General features: G+C 40.0%; 1 long non-coding RNA gene across 1 annotated transcript; it reads left to right on the top strand.

Annotated features, from left to right (window-relative positions):
- Positions 1-1,724: 1,724 nt before the first annotated feature.
- On the top strand, positions 1,725-17,755 carry LOC123367138. The gene is made up of 4 exons (XR_006578319.1): positions 1,725-2,200; positions 14,980-15,032; positions 15,339-15,499; positions 15,886-17,755. It is a non-coding gene; the product is annotated as an uncharacterized LOC123367138 (long non-coding RNA).
- The last annotated feature ends 4,420 nt before the right edge of the window (positions 17,756-22,175 follow it).

Here is a 22,175-nt window from a genome sequence, read left to right as displayed (position 1 = left end):
GATGGAACAGTAGATGTTCTCATTTCCACATAAATGTTTGATCCCTTTTTTAGTCATACTAAGCTTTTCGCCTCTGTGATCTCTCTTCATTAGAAGTCTTTCCATGTCTGTAATCGTATTAGTTTCCAGTTTCTTTCTACTATATACTTTTGAAGAAGGATGACCAGAGTAGAACATAGATTCCAGGTGAGAGAATATCACTAATTTATATAATGGCATTATAATATTCTTCATCAACTTCTTTTATATTTCCTAATATTTTGTTTCCTTTTGTGATTGACCCTGCACGTTGGTCAGTCCACAATGACCAAAGAACAACCCAGGTCTTTTTCCTGAGTGGTGAAGTTAATTTAGAACCAGAAATGTATGAAAAGTTTGTTTTTCCTTTTAAAAAATACAAATCAGTGAAATCCAGGCTCCTGGTTCGGATGGAGATCTTGTCATTAACTTGAGTGAGGTCAAGACTTCACCCCATCTACACTTATTGCACTATGAAAAAGTTATTAAAATTAATATTGCAACAAAATGTTTAATAGTGAATTGGTCTCTTTTGAAGAAGTGATCAGACACATATACAAATCTATTGATGGTGTAATCTCTCTCTACATATACTTTGGGTATGCCTGTGCAGAGGGCCACCACAAGGATTTATGCATCACTTAAGTACCACTTCCTCCCTCAAACCAAAATGTAAGCAGTATTAAGGAGGGCATAGGCCTTGTGCTAGACTTATGAAGAGAGAGAGAGGTGAATTTCACACTTCTTAAATAAGTGAATGTTTTTCATCTCCCTTTCTTGATGTGCTACAAGAATTTGGAATGGAGTGATTCATTTATTTGTTACAAAACACTAATCAAAGTTCCCCTGACTTGAGCACTAGTACACACATCTTTATTTTATAGGCTATTAAACTATAACACTGAGTTCTTTTGACCACAAAGATGTTTTGAGTTCTGCTGTAAGACATGAAAAAGCAAAGTAATTCAAAATTGATAGGTGAAGCTCATAAGAAATCATCAATACATAGTACATGTTCTGCAGTATAGTAGACTGCATCAAGACATCCCAATAGTGTACCTAGATATGTGTAATAGAGATGTCTTGAGGGTGATGGTCTTGGGCTGATGCCCATTAAAATCAATGGGAGTCTTTCCATTAAGTTCAGTGGACATTATACTCGACCTTAAGACTCATACTGAAAATTCTACACAAGGGGATTAAAATCTTATATATTTTAAGAAAAAAAACCTAAAGCTACCTTCCTTTATTGTGATTTATCTGAGTTATCTAATTAAACATTCCTATGATGTTGATCTTTTCATGGCTTGAATACTAATTTGTAGAACCAAATTAATAAAGTAGCACTACATACTAATATTTAATGTATGCAACAATCTAAGACACTGCCCCCCCCCTCCAAAAAAAGTAAGGGAAAGCATTCTCTAAAGCAGCGGTGTCCAACATAATTCCCAAGGATTGGATCTGGCCTAAGGAACAGTTTCAGCTGGCCAGCAGACTTCCCATGAATCTTTTGGCATGTCTACATGACCCTGAAGTCTGCACTACAGGGATGTCATCTATAGAACGCTCTAGTGTTTTGCACTCTAATTCCCCTGGGTAGACCCTACAAGTGTTGTAGTCCTATTTCGACCAGGACTATATCAATGTGTACAAAGGAACATTTAGTGTGCACCAGCAGTAGAATCTTCTAGAACCTTCTAGAATCCAAGATGACATCATAAGAGGGCAGAGCTAGATAGGATGCTGAAAGCTGATTAGCTGAGCCTGAGAGAGAACCAGTAGGTATATAAGGCTGATAACCAGCAGGCTGAACTTGTAGTGCATTTGGGGTTCGGTGGGGAACAGAAGCTGCAAGACACCTGTGAAGAAAAGAAGCTATCTGGAAAACATCTACCTGTAAGAAGCAGCAGCAGTAGCGGCAGCAGCAATCAAACACTGAGGTTGCTCTGGCAACGGCTGCCATAGCAACTCAGCAGCTGCAGTGTGACCAGGAAGACAGCAGTTTTTGGACAACATCAGCTTCCCTAGCTGCTACTGAAGGGCAACCGCTATCACCTCAGCTGATCTTACTGATACCTCCGGCAGTTTTTCTGACAGGCAGCAACATCTCTGGTCACACAGCTAAACTAAACAGGGCAGAAGGACGCTTAGATGAGTCAGAGGGATTCTGGGCGTGAGTGTAAGTCTGATTTTTCTATCTATTCTTAAGGAATGTGTGGGTTTCGCCTGTAAATAAAGCTGGATGCCAGTGGTCTGAGTGAGATCTTCCCCTACCCATCCGATAGTCATTTGGCCAGCATTTATTGGATGTTAAATGTTACATGTTAAATATTAAAAGTCAAATATTAAATGCTAGTGTTAAGTGAATGATTACATTGTTATATGCTACATAGTTTGTGTCTTTTATTTGCTGCACCGCTTTATTTTAAACTGCAAATCAATTACATCTTATCATGCTTTACTCATTTCTTCTTGTTTTTCTGTAAATACCTAATTCCTTCAATAAACAATGATTTCTGCTTTTGTCTGTATCAATCCTTGAGCGGAAGGTGGTATTCATGTAATTTCAGGGGTCAGCAAGACTAGCTTGTTCTGGGGAGCCCTCTGCGGGTCAGAGGCAAGCCCCCTGGGAAAACCCTAGCAATTCCTTGAGGCTGGGCCACAAACTTGTTACCGCTTCCTAAATTCAAGGCATTATTGTAGGCTCATTTAATTGGTGTCTAAAGTTTTCCAGTAACAAATTAGTGTGGGTGTTGCACTTAAGGTGCTAAAAGCCCCATACCAAATTTCTAGGTAACAAGGGCAGACTGTCAGAAAACAGGCTGGACACCCCATACTGGTAATGTATTCTAGTTAGATTTCACCAAGACAGTTACAAATGTGAACTCTTGGATCACTATATCAGTCTTACCATGGAGTCACAGACAGTCCCCTCAGACTCTCCAGTCTATCTTGCTACCCAGACAAACTGGACTTTGTGATAAAATGTCACTTAAATAAAAAATCATACCACATCAGGTATCAGAGGGGTAGCCCTGTTAGTCTGGTTCTGTAAAAGCAGCAAAGAATCCTGTGGCACCTTACAGACTAACAGACGTTTTTCAGCATGAGCTTTCGTGGGTGAATACCCATTTCTTCGGATGCAAGTAGTGGAAATTTCCAGGGGCAGGTATATATAAGCAAGCAAGAAGCAAGCTAGAGATAACGAGGTTAGATCAATCAGGGAGGATGAGGCCCTGTTCTAGCAGTTGAGGTGTGAAAACAGGGCCTCAGCCTCCCTGATTGATCTAACCTCGTTATCTCTAGCTTGTTTCTTGCTTGCTTATATATCCTTGCCCCTGGAAATTTCCACTACTTGCATCCGAAGAAGTGGGTATTCACCCAGGAAAGCTCATGCTGCAAAATGTCTGTTAGTCTATAAGGTGCCACAGGATTCTATACCACATCAGGTTGCTCCCAGTCCCAAGAAACCAGTCATTTATCCCAGATCAATTGGTACTGTAGAGCTTATGCCAAAGACAATGCTGGTAGCCAGCTCTATAGTAAACTAACTAAAAATTTATTAGCTAAGGAAAGGAAATGAGAGGTTAAAACAGGTAAAATATGTGCACAGGTGAATCACGAGAGGGATAACGGCTGTTGCGTATTGGCTGAGATGCCCCAGGGCCAGTGTAAACAGGGAGTTAAGTTAGCCTTCTGACTGACCTCCGGAAATGTCCCATAATCCCCTTAAGTCAAGTGGCCTGTCTTCTCTTTGTTGTGAAATCGACTGAGGAATGCGGAAGTGCCTTTTCAGAGCTCTGTTTCGGACAGCGGCTGCTTATCTGCAATGGTGCAAAGCAAACGTTTACTGAGTGAGTGAGTGAGAGGCAGGGGGGCTAGGGGGATATGAACTTACAAGACAGCGTGCTGACACACTCTCAGCACTCCAAAAACCCACTCTCTCTCCCCCCACATACAAACAACACACTCTACCCCACCCCTCTCATTTGAAAAGCACATTGCAGCCACTTGAATGCTGGATAGCTGCCCATAATGCACCACTCCCAATGCCGCTGCAAATGCCGCAAATGTGGCCACACCAGTGTGCTTGCAGCTGTCAGTGTGGACAGACTGGAGCGCTTTCTGTAGTGCGCTCTCCAAAGGCTGGTTTAACCCAAAGCGCTCTATAGCTGCAAATGTAGCCATGGCCTAAGTGACATGGTATCAGATCAGGCCAGCCATATGAAATGAATTAGACACCCCGGTCTAAAATGTTTAATATTAATCATTGAATCAACAGTTTATACTGTAATTCGATTACGAATCAGAAAAAATAATACTGTATTCCAGCCATACTTTCTACCTGGGAAATTTACAGGGAATAAAAATAAATACAGTCAATCCTCTCAGTAACTGGAAATATGGTTTGTTTGTGACCCCAGAACATTAGGATGTTGAGAAACATAAGGAGTCTGGATTATTTTTTTTTCTTTTTAAAGATTTACTGTTAAACCACTTATAATATTATTCTTCATAAAAATATAACAATTAGCTATAAAAATATATTGTGTCTCCATTTTCACACAAAGGGAAAAGTTCAATTCTTTATTAAAAAAAATGCAAGTCTTGGTACATTAATTTTTCTATAAAATTTAATCCATTTCAGACAGCAGATGTGGAGGTAGTGTTGTGAAATGAACAAATGTTACTAATATTTTGTGCTCCATGAATCATGGCTATTATAAAGCAGCCACAGCTCTTCAGCTAACCAAATAGCTCAGTTTGGGTGAATGTTCCAGAGCTCTTTTGCAAGAGTCAGCCAAACCCACATTTTTTAAAAGGAGACCTGAGGTCCATGTGCAGGAGTGCAACCATAAGAGTGTGGGCAATTACTGTGAATTTATAAGGATATCTTGTGCACAAGTGGGACAATTAGGTGCCTAAATATTCAGGATTAAAGGCTAGGTGCAGTCATTAGTACACTAAGGAGTAAAGGGAATTAAACTTTACCCCTCCATCTCTGCATGGGCTGCCTGGAACTCAAGTCCCCACATGTAGGTGTGAGCACAGCTAAACTGGCTTGGGGCTGCTGTCATTAGAGTTAATTGGAAAATGTTTCATATCTTCAGCAAAAAAGATTGCACAAAGTAAAAGCATTTGTTTAATTATTATTGTTATTAATAATAAATCACCATCACAGTAGTGCCTAGGAGCCTCAGTGATGGACCAGGACCCCACTGTGCTAGGCACTGTACAAACACAAGGTAGTAAACAGTCCTTGCCCCAAAGAAATTACCAAGACAAGACAAAGGGTCGGGGAAGGAGCAGAACACACAAGCAGAGTCATCAATAGGGTGGCAGCAAACAGAAGGGGCGGGGTGTTACTTAGGAGGGGAACAGCTAAATGGAAAGAAAAGGGAAGGGAGAGAGGACACTAAAGGGAAGAGGAATAGGGAAGGTTGGTGCAAACAGCCAATCACTACAGAGCAGGGAAAGTCAGAGAACTTTCAATGCTTTTGACTGCAATGTCCAGAGCCCCAAAGGTTCCTGTTATGGTTGGAGTCTCTGAGGGTCTGTCTGCACTGCAGCTGGGAAGTGTGAATCCCAGCACATAGAGTCAGATTCATACCAGCTCAGTTTGAGCTAGCATGCTAAAAATACTAATGTGGAAGGGCTAGCTGCCTTGAGTCCAAGCCTCCCTTACCCCTGAATCCAAGGTGGGTTTGGGTGGTTAGCCTGAGCTGCTGCCAATGCTGCAATATCCATGCTTTTCTTTTTAACACACTAGCTTGAGCTCAACTCCTATGAATCTCTCTACCTAGGTCAGGAATCACACCTGCAATGTAGACATACCCTGGCTGGCTGCCTTCTGAAATTTTCCCTCATGCTCCGTAGGGGAGAGGAGGCAGCAGCTGAATCCCAGTGTTCCCAGAATCTGGAGGAGGGGGGTCTTCCCTGCACAGTTCTGGATACTAGAACTGTATCTGCTGGGGGTGCTGAGGGCAGGTGTGGTACTGGCTGAGCCTCATTTTATACCCGGCCCTCCAACCAGAGCAGCATTCCCAGCTTTGGCTGCTTCTGTTCCTACCCGCTGAATTTTTCAGTTTTCTGACAAGGGAAAAACAGAAACATTTTCAGTTCCCCCTGCCATTCGCTTTATTTCCCACTTTTATTCCAAATGAGGAGAACCTCCAAAACAGAGACATTTTTGGCTTTCCATCAAAACATCTGAAAATTTCAACCAAAGTGAAAATTTTCTGTGAAAATTCTCATTAATCAAAAAGTAGTTTTTTGTTGAATAAACATTTTAGTGAAAAACTTGTGACTGGTTCTAGCTGCAGTTTCTAGCCCCTTTTCTGCAAAGAGGAGGCCAGAAAGGATTTGCAACTGAGATTTGCAATTTATGAAGCAAAATGGGTGAGGTTTTCAAAAGTGCTTAGAGCTGGACTAACTCTGTGGCCACTGAAGTCAGTCATAAAACTCCTATTGACTGTATTGGGAGCAAAGGCCAGTGCTGAGTGATTTAAAAAAATCCCACCCAACCCCTCCTGAAGTATGCCCAAAGTTACAATATACCCTTAAATGTGTGTGCACACTCTTAGTACCCACATCCAGACATATAAGCAGACAGTTACATTTTTAGCATGAAAGTGTGGACCTTCTTCCCTAAAAATGTACTCTGTCTCAATTGAATATCTCATACTTGAATAAGAAGAATAGATCACAATTATTAAGCGGCATCAGTTTTTATTTTTCTCAATGCAGTTTTTTAAAATTGAAAAATCGAAAGCTTTAAACATACCATCACTTGCACCCAATCATTTCTGATTTACTGGAAGAGTGCTGCAATTCTGGGTTCAGTGAGACTGCACAATTCCTGTTCACTTTATAGTCATTAGGGATAGATGAATATTCTCATACTATTTCCATCTGAAATACTGAAAATTGTTGTGTCATACAAAAGGAAAAAGAAACAGAACTCCATATATACTAGAGGAGAGGAGAGGTGACTATCACTCATAATCAGAATGATAGAGCCATGGGATCCTCTAACCAGAATACAGAAAAAAAAAAGTAGACTTTAGCAGCTTTTAATAGCTAATAGAAATTTTGCTTACATCTGTGCTGTTCCTTGTTAATAAAACTGTCATAATATTGGGTTAAATTTCATCTTCTATTCCTAATTCATCCTTAACTCTATTTAGGCAGTTGGATTGGTACATAACCCATCACTCAATGGCTGATGACACACACATGATTTGGCTTGGCCGCCAGGCACATGTATTAATATGTTTGGGAAGGAGTTTAGACACAGAGAAACTACCTTCTGGTTGGGAACCTGAGAACAGAGTTGTCTTGCCTGAAAGCGGTGAGCTTTGATGCTACTTCTTCTGTTTTTCTCCATTCTTCTTCAAGCAACTATGTGCATAATATGAATAAAAATAGTCTACGAAAACATATCCTGAGTCTGTGTCTACTACCTCTCCAAACAAGGAAAGATACCCCTCTGTATCTTTTTTGACATCTGCAAATCTGGGACAATACCATAATCTGTATCAGGACTGCACTGTAGGATGAAGGACAAGTTAGATTTAAGACTTCATTGTAATGCAACATTAGATATATCAACAAAGTTTAAAGCATTGCTATTCTAAACTGATTGTTTCTAAGAATTTATTGGAAAACACACAAAGCCAATAGCAATTTGTCTTTTAAGAAAATATCTACATTATAAAACATCAAAGACTGGGACATAATGCCCCAGGGCACTGTCTACTGTTGTTTATGTGGTCAGCATCAAGAAATCACCTAAACAATAATATGCAGAAGTTTAAATTGTATTTCTTGGGCTTGTGTAAATTGTAACATTAGTGTGGACTGTAATCCAAATATCCCACACATCTATGGAAAAGGCTGTTTCAATGTCGAGCTACGGATCATATGCAAAGAATTATAATAAATGTCAAAGTTTTGCCTCTGGGATACTCACTCTGACTTTTCAAAAGCAAAAAAACCTTATAAAAGATAGACTATTAACTAGATTGCAAAGTCTGTTCTGATAAATATCATCTAAACAACTGAAACATTTAGCATTCTACTCTGCATTACGGTACACATACTGTAGGATTCAGAGTAGCAGCCGTGTTAGTCTGCATCCGCAAAAAGAACAGGAGTTCTTGTGGCACCTTAGAGACTAACAAATTTATTTCAGCATAAGCTTTCTGTAGCCCACGAAAGCTTATGCTGAAATGAATTTGTTAGTCTCTAAAGTGCCACAAGTACTCCTGTTCTTTATACTGTAGGATGTCCATAGTAACAAACAATAACAAATGACTCAAACATACAACCCACCCAAATCTAATAAAAGACTAAAAGGAAATCAGGATCAAAATATTAAAACTGTGATTCAGTGAGACCCTTTAAATAAACACATGGGAAAAATATGAGAAACACGGAGAACTCAGTCTGATAATGCAGCACATGACATTCCACTTATGGTAAAAATGCTTTGCTTTATTGCCTAATACAGGAAACTTTCTGACACTACTTAATACCAGAGCACGTTCAAGGAACAAAATGTCAAAACATTACTGTTTTGCTCTGTTTGAACTATTTAAATACACAAAGCCTGGATTCCCCTCACAAGTGACAAAAGTGACTTAGGGAAGAAATACACCTTTTTCATTATCACACTAAGGGTACGTCTACACTTACCTGCCGGTTCAACGCGGAGAGTTCGACTTTTCGGAGTTCGAACTATCGCGTCTGATCTAGACGCGATAGTTCGAACTCCGGAAGCGCCGCGGTCGACTCCGGTACTCCACCTCGGCAAAAGGAGTTGGCGGAGTCGACGGGGGAGCCGCGGAGTTCGACCCCGCCGCGTCTGGACGGGTGAGTTGTTCGAATTAGGGTACTTCGAATTCAGCTACGCTATTCATGTAGCTGAATTTGCGTACCCTAATTCGACCCCCGCCCTTAGTGTAGACCTGCCCTAAGTAGAGGGATGAACATATTACTGCAGCCAAAAAATCCTCCTACCACACACTTATCCAGCATAATGTCCTTCACCTGAGGATTTCAAAGCAGTTTTACAAATATTAATTATTTAAGTCTGAGAACACAACTGAGAGGTAACTCAAGTGCATGTTATACTTATTTTACATTGTAAACTGAGGCACATGCAAATGTCCAGCGCCACACAGAAATCTGAATGCAGGAGTCCAGGATCCCAGACTTATGCTCTAATCCACAGTCAACACTTCCTGTGGGGGGTATAAAGTGTGTATGTGAGCATTATTTAGTCTTTTATGGTATGTGATATATTGTCAGGCTCCTGATAAAGGTGTTTTGGGGTTATGAGAGTTGGAGAAATAATCTGATTATCAAAGTAGAGCCGGCTGAAATTTTTTTGATGAAGTACCTTTCTGTCAGTAAATGCTGTTTCATCAAAATCAGAACATTTTGCAGTAATGTGTCAATTTTGATGAAATTTTCGACAGAAACATTTCAACATGATACAAAATCAAAACTGAGTAAGTCATTTTGACTTTCCTGATTTGTTTCACACAGACAATGTTATATTAGATTGTATTGTATTGCATTACACTATCAATCCAAAAAGTTTCAATAAGGTAATTTCAGTGTTTTCAAATTAAAATATTTCAGAATATTTCATTCCACAAAATATTTTGAGATTTAAAGTTTTCATTCTGATCTGGGATGAAAACAGATTTGAAACGTCAGAATAGCCTGCAAGATGGAAGTTCTGTTTTCTGATCAGCTCTAAGCAGAAGCTCTGGACACTCACAAAATCCTTGAAACAAAATGTTGTGTTCACTCTTATGATCAGAGCTATAAAATCTGGTGGAATTCACCTTCTATTCTAGTTATTACAGAAATCCTTCTGCTGCAGATTTTTTCCTTTCTTTTGAAACTGTGACCATTTCTCTGTTCATGGCTAAATTTAGTTTTCAATAAAACTGGTGAAAATGCAATTACCCTGGATTCACACCAGTTTAACTGAGAGGTGAATTTGATCAAATGTCTGTCCTCGAAGTCAAACTGACTACTCCCACATAAGTAAAGGATAGCACTGAAAGGATTAGCACACACCATAGACCAAGAAGTGTCCTTCTTTGCCATCTGAATCATGAGTGATGCCACAATAAAGGACGCAAAAGTGCAACAAGTATCCTACAGTAGGGCCACCATCCTAGAAATACTACCAACTTTTTGGTGACAAGTCTGAGATCAGATCTCTCACTGCCTCTGATTGCCTGGAGGGCTTCCTCAATGCTGTGATCAAGAGGGTTAAAGACTACAAAAGCACCTCCATGGATAGGCAGACATAACACCAAATTAAGGAAGACTTCTATCAGAGCTATCTTTCTATCTGTGACCAGTCTATTGCAGATGGAACACTTATCCCGCAGGGGCAACTAAAGGTAGATAATGCAGTCTATAGGAAACATACCATGTATATAATGCCATCATGTCACTCAGATATAGTGTTCAAATCATTCCAATGTGACTTTTTCTTTTCAAGTCACAAAAAGTTCTGATAAAAAGCAGCCATGTCAAAGAGATGTAAATCTATATAAGTAACTGAACAGAAAAAATAAAACAACCAGTTTGTCCGTAACTCCCCTCACCGTGTATAAGTTTAATATTTGTGGGACATGTGGTACATAGCATTATAGAGTCCTCCAATGCATAAAGAGGTGAGCTGGGGACAAAGTACAGAAGCCATCATTCTGAATTTCCTTCTTTGTTTTTTTTAAGTTTCAAGTCAGATCCTAACTTCATTTTAATTTAGTTTGTCATGTTATTACCAAATTCTGTCATCAGTATTTCATTTGGATATGGCTCAAAGCAAAACATTCCTATTAATATTGAGTTTATGGCATATGGAGTATTTTTCAAGTAACAGCCCAAACCATCTAATTCTAAGCAAAACATGAACTGAGATTTCCTAGTCAAGGCTCCTGGATTTATACAATTAGCATCTGTGCTAGAATAAACATTTATTGGTTACTTAATCATACCATACAAAATAAGCCAAAATAGTGTAAATAATTTTACTATACCTAAGTAACTCTTTTCACTATATGTGTTCCTACTCTCTATTCATTATAGAAGATGAAATCAGTAATAGAGGGATTTGTACATGTGCACAATTATATTATGCCAAGAAGAAAACAGTGCGTGTAGAATCCTTTTTTATTTTTGTAGAGTAGAATCACGACTGTTCAGGGCATATACACTCCACCGAGAAGAAAATAAATAAAACTGAAGAAAAGTGAGGCAGAATTAATGGAACGCACAAGTGATTCTGCAAGAAATGAAGAGAACTATCATGTGATGTAAAATTGGCAAACAGAAAGTATGATGGAGGTCATAAACATGCAGATGTTCTGGGAATGCCTTTGTACATCTAGAAGTGTATACCACTGACACTAAATCATCATTGACCTGAAAATCTTGGATTTGTTTGGAAAGAAAAAAATTAAAAATCATACAACTATGTGTTATCGGCATTTATGCAATTTTTTTTTACAAAATTAAGAGTACCATTTTAGTATGCAATATATGAAAATTTGCAACTATCATTTCTTCTCAGTAGCTTTCCAGTCTAAGTGTGAAGCTGAAATTAAAGACTAGTCAGAAAAATCACTATAGAAGTGTCATTTTGTTTCATTTTCAAAGTAATATAATTTTAATTTTCTAACAAAAATAAATTTTCGCAAGTCACTATACTGAGTCAATGAGAGTAGTGATAGCTGGAGAAGAACAAGCTCTATGTGTTTCTGTCTCTTTATCATCAGCAAAATTGCCAGCTGAGTTCTGATTCCAGAATTGTTATGACTAATGATTTATGAAGCACAAGGAACATTATTTAATTCTTTTGGTCTGGGATTCTCCTTTAACTTCTGGCAGCTAGAAACATTTTGTTTTTCTTTGTAAATTTGTTGTGGAAAAATATAGAGCACCATTTAAAGATATCATTTTTAAGAGAATGTCTTATCTAATCACAATGACATCATAACTATCTTAATTACTACATTATTTTCAGCTGCTACAATTAGGTGACATAACTACATTTAAATAGACTTGGGGTAAAATCTTTACTAGAAAACTTTTCTCTTTCACTTCTGTAATGTAGGCAGGGAGTCAATTAAATAAAAAAAAGAGAAAAATGTGACTGAATAACATTCTAAATTTACATGCAGGCACAAGTACTTTATAGAAATGTGAAAAAAAGAATGTAAATTCTGCTAGACAGCCAGTACATATAGCTCATATTTCTTTTTTTGTTCCCTCAGTCAAGAGTACAGATATTTTCCAATGTGAGATTACATATATGTAGCCAAACATAATGTTCCTTTTGGTGGAAAAGAGAACAGGGAAAGAATGCATATGTCCTAAAATTATATAGGTTTGGTTGTGTGCACTCTGTCCTTATAATGCTGCCTCCAAGACCACTCTCTTCCAGAGAAAATATGAACCTAGGGGATTTTTTCAGGCATTAGTTTTTATATATCCTGTCAAGGAACAGAAACCATATCATGTGTCTAAGAGAACTGGCCACACTCCTGACACAGTAAATTCCAAATAAATACCTAAAAGTACTCAGATATTACAGAGGCACTCAAATACTATGATATAACAACCTAGATAGATACATACATACATGACAATTTTGTGAAATCGTCTGAAATAAGTTCTCAGAAATTATCTGTCAAACAATTTTGCAAAAGGGATGAATAAATGAAAATTTTGATATTTTCATAACGTGATTTGTTTGCAGTCAGGAAGAAAGTCAATTTGTCAAATTTACCCTATTTGCAATGAATAATTTGCCCAGCTCTTTCTGTGAGTCAGGATTGGAGTTGCAACTGAGCAACTCAAAACTTGTTAAAGGAATTAAGTAATTGTCATTTAACATCTACTCCCTCCCTTTAAAATTATAACAGCATTAAAGTATCTTTGTCTGAACTAAAGATCACCAAAAAAGATCCTTGTCAATCTATTATAGTCTACCACTAAAAACAGCATAATACATACATTAAATATAAACAGCTTAAAAATGGCTACTGTTTATTTCAACTAAAAAATCATGTGAAACTAAAGTATTTCTGAATCATTCAGGCTCTGTTACAAGTCAGAGAACGTATACCTCAGTTACACTTTAATTTCAGCTACATCTCAGTTTCAGTACAGGCTAAGCCACTTAAAGCAGGGGCCTCCTAGGTAGTTGGGAAGCTAATGAAGGGCTGACTCCAATGCCACCTAGTGGATGTCATGGGCTTTCAGTGTCAGACCATTATGACTAGACCTTCCACTCATTTGGTGAGAGGAAGTGGCCTGACTCAGGTTTCACAGTTAGTCTGTATCTAGGGTGACCAGATGTCCTGATTTTATAGGGACAGTCCCGATTTTGGGGCCTTTTTCTTATATAGCTCCTATTACTCCCCACCCCCTGTCCCGATTTTTCACATTTGCTGTCTGGTCACCCTAGTCTGTATCAGCAAAAACAATGAGGAGTCCTTGTGGTACCTTAGATATTAACAAATTTATTTGGGCATAAGCTTTCATGGGCTATGTGAAAAATACAGTAAGCAGGTATAAATATACAGCACATGAAAAGATGGGAGTTCCCTGACCAAGTGGGGGGTCAGTGCTAATGAGGCCAATTCAGTTAGGGTGGATGTGGCCCATTCCCAACAGCTGACAAGAAGGGGTGAATATCAACAGAGGGAAAATTACTTTTTGTATGACCCAGCTGCTCCCAGTCTTTATTCAGGGCTAATTTGATGGTGTCAAGTTTGCAAATTAATTCCAGTTCTGCAGTTTCTTGTTGAAATCTGTTTCTGATGGTTTTTTGTTGAAGAATGGCCACTTTTAAGTCTATTACTGAGTGTCCAGTGAGACTGAAGTGCTCTCCTACTGGTTTTTGAATGTCACAATTCTTGATATCTGATTTGTGTCCATTTATTCTTTTGCATAGAGACTGTCCGGCTTGGCCAATGTACATGGCAGAGGGGCATTTCTGGCACATGATGGCTTATATCACATTGGTAGATGTGCAGGTGAACGAGCCCCTGATGATGTGGCTGATGTAGTTAGTCCTTTGATAGTGTCCTTTGAATAGATATGCGGACAGAGTTGCCAACGGGGACTGACAATTGTCTGGGACAAGTCCGTGTTGGACAAGAATGACAAAAAGTTCTAGACTGGTGTGTCAACGGTGCTGTCCATGAATATGTTAAGTCTTCTGGACTGCAGCACCATGAGGGAAACCGAATCAATCAGTTCTGCTCAGGAATGGGACAGTAGACAGCAAGTGGCAAGGGTATTTGCTTCAAATGATGGTTTCATAAGTACTAATTATATGATTTTATGAAAGTGACAATCTGATTGTTTTGAAGGAGGCTATGAACAGGTCCATGGTCTGCCACATTCTGGTTACAGTCTCTGGCAGTTACTCTGCCCGGTGGTTACTGCCGTAGGAGGGGTAGGGAAACCCTGGCCCTCCCGCTTCCCTGGGTTCCAACCCAGAGCCCTGTGAGGCTTGTCCAGAGTCTTGCACCCTGAGAGGCCTCAAGTCAGTCTCCATAGGTCACTTCTGACCTCCCTTTTTCCTGCATCAGGCTGCAAGGCATCCACATAAGCACCAGTTTGTGGGTTGCCTTCTGGTCTCAGACCCATAGGAGCTGCTGCTCGCAGACATTCCTTCTCCTGGCTTGGGTTTGGATATGTCCTACACTGGAACTCCCAGAGCAGGTCCTTCTCCCTGCCCTGTGTGGCCTCAACTGAGCCGGCTGGCTCCCTTTTAAACTCTGCCTCCAATTGGAGCACGCTCAGCCAGGGTGAAGAGGCAGGGCCTCCTGAGCCCAGAGCTGCTCTTTAAACCTCTGCTGTCCAGCGAGGAGTTTATATACATTGTCACCGAGGCATTTATATTTTCTTTCTTAGGTGGACCAGGAGCTTCTGACTGTCTTTCAAAAGCCAGGAAAAGCACAGATCAGGTGTGTGTGATATCGCTAATATCTTGCAGAACATTTTCTTGTCTGAATGTTGTGAAGGAAGAAAAAGATTTATGGGCCAAGGTCATAAATTTTAATTCTGGTGATCCTGACAGTCTGTCTCAAATTAGCACAATATTTTCTGAGAAACAAGATGACGATTCTTCAGCAAGCAGTGCTAGGGCACTGTTTGTCGTTACTATAACGGAGAAGGAGGATCTCTTTTTCTATACTATTTGTGCTATAACTTCATTTGTCCATGTCTGCTTGTGTTTTCCACCACTGACATTCAAGTCTCCTTTCTTGTAGGTTCAACTGCCCCAGGTTGTTTAAGAAGCACAGTGATCAGTAGGAGCAATTGCGAAGGAGGGGGCTTTTTGGTACTACAGTGTCCATAGCAATGGAGAGAATGTGGCCATAATATACAACTAGTTCCTTAAGATTCCTGTTGGATAATGGTTTGTCTTCAGGTATTCTGAAATTTTTATGGTTTTGTGAGCCACCCCTGGTATCTCAGAATGGCTGAAATCTGGTCTGGTAGAGAGAGAGTTGGGGCTAGCAAACTCTACACTCATCACTTGCGTGTGGGCTAGTTGGTTCAACTGCTGCTGGATGGAAAAATCTGTAGACGGAAAGTCCTTTACATGGGGTATAAATAGCTTTGCTGTTGGAAGACCCCAATTGAAGTAATTTGTTTTTTACTATCCCCTAATCAGGGCTATCTTGAAAGCTGTGCACATGCTATGCAGGTTTGGTTTCATTTGCATTTATGCAAATGACATCTAAGTAGATGCTCTTGAATTGTGACAAGGCAAAAGATGATCTATTCATTTCACACTCTCTTGTTTTCTTTCAGTATGCTATGCTGTCAGTTACCGGCAGGAGTAGTAGATACATCATCCAAAGAAGCAATGCCAAATTGATTTAAATAATTACAAGAAGAAATCAAATCAGAGCTATGGTGCCTGGACAGTCACATTTTCTCCTGGGATGATCAGTATTTGTAATGAACACATACAGCATCGTCTTTACTAAAAATAATCCTAAATAGTTGATGCTCAGGAGATTTTAATGGGGAGAATTCATCAGTGAATAATACACTCAGCATATAGAGTCTGTTCTTGTTTCTTGGATGATGAAGACAGTTTAGATGAGCTCAGACCCACTATTAGTCTTTGCTGTGCAAATGTCTGAGCAAACCAGCCTAATATGTGTGGTAACTAAAGAAAAAAGAATGATTAATCGAAAATAATTCAGTAGATTGAGGCAAAACTTAACCTACTGGGAAGGGAAGAGGAAAGAGGATATATTCTAGCATGCACATAAAGTGCTTGGGATGAAGAATGATAATGTCACAGTTATACCACACAAAGAAAATCAACATTAAAACAAGGAAAATCGAGGAAGCTGATCCAGATTATTTTTGAGGAAACTGGAAAATAAATTAAGTGCTTTTACGTAGATGCAAAGAGAGCGAGAAGCACAATGGTGGAATTGAACACATGCATGACAAATGAAAATTATGACATAATCACTATTACAGAGGCCTAGCTTATCCCAGAGGAAGAGACTGGGTAATAAGTTACAGGATGTTCCAAAAGAAAATGTTCTACAGAGAAAAGCAGAGGAGTGGAGTGTTTCTTTAAACAGAGGGGAAAAAAATTAAAATCTAAAAGATTAGTTTAGGCGAATAACTAGAATGGAGGAGGAAACGACAACTAATAAAGACTTGTTATTGCCAAATTGGCACAGAAGACAAAAATGATCTGGGGCCAGGTCCTCAACTGGTGTCAACTGATGTAGCTGTATTGACCTCAATGAAGCCATGTTGATCTATACCAGCTAAGGATCTGGCTTTAGCTAATGTGTGATAAATGAATGAGCTGTCAAGATAAAAAGAGAGGATTAGGGATTATGTCTGTATCTGTAAATTAGAAACCACTGAGAAACTGAAATGAGGAATGTAATACATGATTCCTGCTAGGGGTGGGTGTACTCATAGTACCTGATCTCAGACTCAATCAGGCTTTGTAGACTTAAAAGCTAGATTCAAACTAAATGGTATTGGATTTGCATTTCTCTTATGAGAGGTTGTGAAAAGAGGAGCGAGGACAGGGCAAAGAGAAAAATCCAGTGAAAATGGGGTAATAACTGGAGAAGAAAAAGTGAGACATTAAAAGATATGTTGGACAGAACTGTAGAAAATGCACTTCAGGGAACAATTTTGCACTAAATGATCTAATAAGTCGTTCCATCCCTAATGTCTGTTAGGCTTTGATCCAGTGTTCTGGTTTGGAGCCATCTCTAAATAGATGGTTCACTATAGTAGTTTTCTGAACAACCACAAAAAATGTGTCACATTTATAAATCTCCACAAGCTGCACACATCCCTGATTACTATTACCTACCCATATACCCAACCACTGCCAAAATATCTGTAAAGTAATTTTAGTGTTGAGCATTTTTCAGGCGGTTCTTGCAACTCCATAGTGATAAAGACTAAATGTGATACTGTGTCCTGTGATATTATTTTGGTTAGAAAAACACACAATGATCATATCTGTGTAACGCTGTGTAATTTGAATATTTGTAGATATACACAGTGCTTCATTTCCCTCATGTTGGAATCTCACATTTGGAAATATAATGAATTTCAGATGCTGCTTAAAGTTACACATTTGTCCTACTGTTCAGGTCAATTCCTGCTATCACGATAGGTTTCATTGACACCCTTATATCTGTACAAATTGTTTATCTGCTATGTAATCCATTTTGGATCCAAATAAATATCAGCTTGAAATGTTTCAGCTGTTTTTTTCTCTCAACAAGGATAGTAAAATGTAATAGAAACACTATACAGATATATTAAATCTTCTGAATTCAGCTGACTAATTGCACTGATTTGGGGGTTCACATATGGTAACCTGTCTCTCAGCAGTCTGTAGAAAACAATCAAATCATCTGACATGTGACACTCTGAATTATGAAAGTGAGGAGCCATGTGACCAATTTCTTTTATATCGTAGGCAAGTTCAACAAATTTGTACTAAGCAAAAAAGTTGTTTCTCTAGCCCCAAATTCTTATATGTGTCCCCAAACATGAGGCCACTTTTTGCTACCCTTACTCATACTGAGGAGCACCTTAATCCATGAGTTATTGCCATGGTGTCAATGAGATCATTTGAAGAAGAAGGTACTACTCAGCCTGAGTAAGGGAATCAGAATCTAGGCCAGAATGAGTGCATATTAATGGAAGAGAACCTGTGGGACCAAACTGAAATACAGCTTCATATATTACTTATTTTAGTTAAATCATAGATAGGTCAAAACAAGGGGTAAAAATTTCTAGAGCTTTTAAGTGACTTAGGAGTCTAAGTCCCATTTTCAACAGTGACTTAGGCACTTGGAAGCCATCAATACAAGATGCCCAACTGCTTTAAAATTCACTTATGCCTTTTCCAAGGTGGAGTTAAAGGTGAGGTACACAACAGGGACTTTTGTTTCCTATATCCTTCGAGGCGTGGAGAACTAGGAAATGTACAGTTAAGCGATGCCTCTGAAAACTCACAAAGTCAAAGTAGTGTTCTCTGACCTTGTGATCTCCTTGTGGGTTAGCACAAGCAGTAGAGACCCTGGAATGATGACACTGGCATGAGCTCAGGAACAAGAGAACACATTTGTGCCTAGAAAACAGTACAAAGGCAGTTGTTACTGTTGACTTCATCTCCCCCAGCCAGGAACTACAACACACTCTCACTTGACCTTCCTTTCAATGTTGCTTCCTGGGTGAGAGGTTGTTCCCCTCTGGGGCTGTCTGTGGATGTGCCACACAAGCATACCCAGCCAGTAATTCTCCCCCTTTCAGAAAAGACACATTCTCACATCTAACATATCAAACAAATTGATCAACAGCCCAGGTATCCAACCACAATGTTCATGTCAAACAGGCATCCCAGTATTTTGACTACTAACCTTTGAAAGAACATGACACTGGTATAACCAGGGGTACTCTGGAGTGGGACCTATCAATATCCTGGCAACTCAAATCACTGCACATTGGGCACCATCACTCCACAGATGTTCTCCATCCTGACCAGTACAGCTTTGTTGATAGCGGACTGTGAGTTTCTCTAGCCTAAGAGGTCTCCCATCTGGTCATATGTAGTACTTGCAATATCTGGAGCCCTAACACAAGGGCCCTGGTGGTTTTCCCTGGTCTATTGTTTGAGACTTGACTATTTGACCAGATACCTAAAAGGCCGCCTTTGCTTTGCTTTAAGACAATATCTCTGTCTTGCTCAGATTTCATCACCATCTCCTGCCATACTACTTTATCCCTCTCAGATATCATATAGGCAAGGTGGTAGCATGCAGTGGCCTCTACTGCTGCATCCATCTTGATCCTATCTGCAATGCAAGATGTGGCATTTGTGTTTCCATAAACCGTCTTGTGAAAATCTTATTGGGAGTGTATGGACACCTGTCTAGGCCATTTTGATACATTGATCATAACTCGGTTTCTCATTTCTTTCATTTACAATCACCTCTTCTCCAGAACAAGGAGAAAACTCCCCTAATTTATCGCACTACTTTAGAATCTAAGGTTCTGTTGCTAAATTAGCTACCCGGAACCATATAGCTCCTTTTTTTGTTTTTCCAAGAAGTGTGCCACCAGCAAATCATACCTGCCCAGTGTCCCACCAGATAATGCTTTCTAGTCTGCCATTATTTACTATGGCTGTTACTGGACTGGAAATACCCCTTCCACCCATGAGGGGATTATTACAATCACCACAACAGTTACCCTATATAAACCAATTGCATAATTCTGGCAAACTACAGGAATGTTCATTATATTCCATATTTTATCCCCCACATTAAGGTTAACTTCATATCTCATTAGAAAATCAGTCCCAACCAATGTCCCTTGATCAGAGTCCCATGCTACAATAAAATCCCATCCAGTTTAAGGTTGTCAGTTTCCATAGTGGTTTGCCAATTACCCATTACATTGCATCTTTGGTCATTTTCCCCTCTGACCACCCTAGAGTAAGGAGTTGATTTCTACGGTCTCTCCCTATAGGCTTATTTCCATTGCTTTTCAGGTAACAGAGAAACTCGTGCTCCAGAATTAACTAGGATCTCAGATGAGACTCCCCCTGGACTTTCAGACAGATAGATACTATTCCCTACAGTGGTAGTCAGATACTGCAGTGGCTTGGAATTTGCTGATGGACAGATTGTGTCACTATTCCCTGCATCAGTCTGTCCAACTTCAGTTTTAATCAGTGGGCAATCCCATTTAAAATGTCCAGACTTTCCACATTTCCAGCAAACCCAATCCTCTACAGCATTCAGAAATTCACTCACCCTGTGGCCTTGTTCCTCTTGGCCAAACACCTCCCTTTTTCCACCTCAGTACCTTTTGTTGCCTTTCCATTTGACGCTGCCTGACTTTCCAGATCAGCATTTCCTGCAGACTTTTAACTGTATTGTTTCATCTTCACTACTGTGTCCTTGAACTCCACGGCCCCAGACTCTTGGTGCTGCTCTCTCACTTTCACACCAGTCTTCATGTGAGGGAGGCTTAAACTGCTGTTACAGGACTCTTACTGGACTTTAAATTGTAACCCATTTGTACTCAAGGGGTCAGGCATGTGCAAACCTGTGTCCAGTTTGGGGCCCCACACTACAAGAAGGATGTGGAAAAATTGGAAAGAGTCCAGCAGAGGGCAACAAAAATGATGAGGGGGCTGGAGCACATGACTTATGAGGAGAGGCTGAGGGAACTGAGATCGTTTAGTCTGCAGAAGAGAAGAATGATGGGGGATTTGATAGCTGCTTTCAACTACCTGAAAGGGGGTTCCAAAGAGGATGGATCTAGACTGTTCTCAGTGATACCCGATGACAGAACAAGGAGTAATGGTCTCAAGTTGCAATGGGGGAGGTTTAGGTTGGATATTAGGTTGGATTTCACTCAGAGAGTGGTGAAGCACTGGAATGGGTTACCTAGGGAGGTGGTGGAATCTCCTTCCTTAAAGGTTTTTAAGGTCAGGCCTGACAAAGCCCTGGCTGGGATGATTTAGTTGGGAATTGGTCCTGCTTTGAGCAGGGGGTTGGACTGGATGACCTCCTGAGGTCCGTTCCAACCCTGATATTCTATGATTCTATGAACCTGCTGTGCCCCACCTTTCAACAGCAGCACCTTCTCCTTTTCAGACCACTGAGTCATCCTTACACCCCACTCAGGTGCTCCAAGCATCCACAACCCCTGTGAATGGTTCAGGCACAGTAAATGGGTGTTTTGGTTTGAGGCATCCCATTCCTGAGGCTACCTGCTGTGCACCACCCTGCCGTCATCTTCCAGTTTCCTTCCCCTTCTCCAGTGTTCTGTAACCTTGTGGTCTCCTAGTGGGTTAGCACGAGCAGGCAGAGTCCCTGGAATGATGACACTAGCACGAGCTCAGGAACAACATAACACATATTTGCTACTAGTAAATGGTAAGAGGCAGCTGCTGCTGTTGACTTCAGCTCTCCCAGGCAGGAAACAAACCCTCACTTGACCTAACTCTCAGGGTTACTTCCTGGATCAGAGGTCCTTCCCCTCTGGGGCTGTCTGTGGGTGTTCCACACACAGAGCCCTAGCTAGCACAGTAACTCTGTTATGTACTCTACCACTTCATAACAAGTATTATCATTATAGCTGTGACCAACACTTTGCAAGAGGATCATTATTCATATATAGCTCCTCCCCCAAGGTGTGGCTCATACTTCCTCTCTTTTCTCTCCCTGGTGCTTGCTGTCACCAATGGAGAAACTTTTCTCCTTTCCTCATTTGGGGCTGGGTCTTGGGTTCTTTGTTGGTGCCTGATGCCTCCAGAGTGACTCCTTGCTGTGTCATATACACAGGGGTGCTGTTGATTGACAAAATGAATAATATTACTAGCTGGCAAAGAGTGTAAAACCCAATATATAAAGGCAAATAAAACAAACTCCTGCAAAGAAATGATGTACCCAAAACAGCATAACAAAGGGGGACTTTATTGGGAACAGAAAAATAGGATTGGGGAAGGAAAGTGTTAAGGGTACCTAATACCTTTATAAATAAGTCAAATCCTCACCTCCTAACACTTTACAAACTCCTCC

This window comes from Mauremys mutica, chromosome 3 (genome assembly GCF_020497125.1).
Source record: "Mauremys mutica isolate MM-2020 ecotype Southern chromosome 3, ASM2049712v1, whole genome shotgun sequence".
NCBI lineage: Eukaryota > Metazoa > Chordata > Testudines > Geoemydidae > Mauremys > Mauremys mutica.
This window is presented reverse-complemented; position numbering and strand designations above follow the sequence as displayed.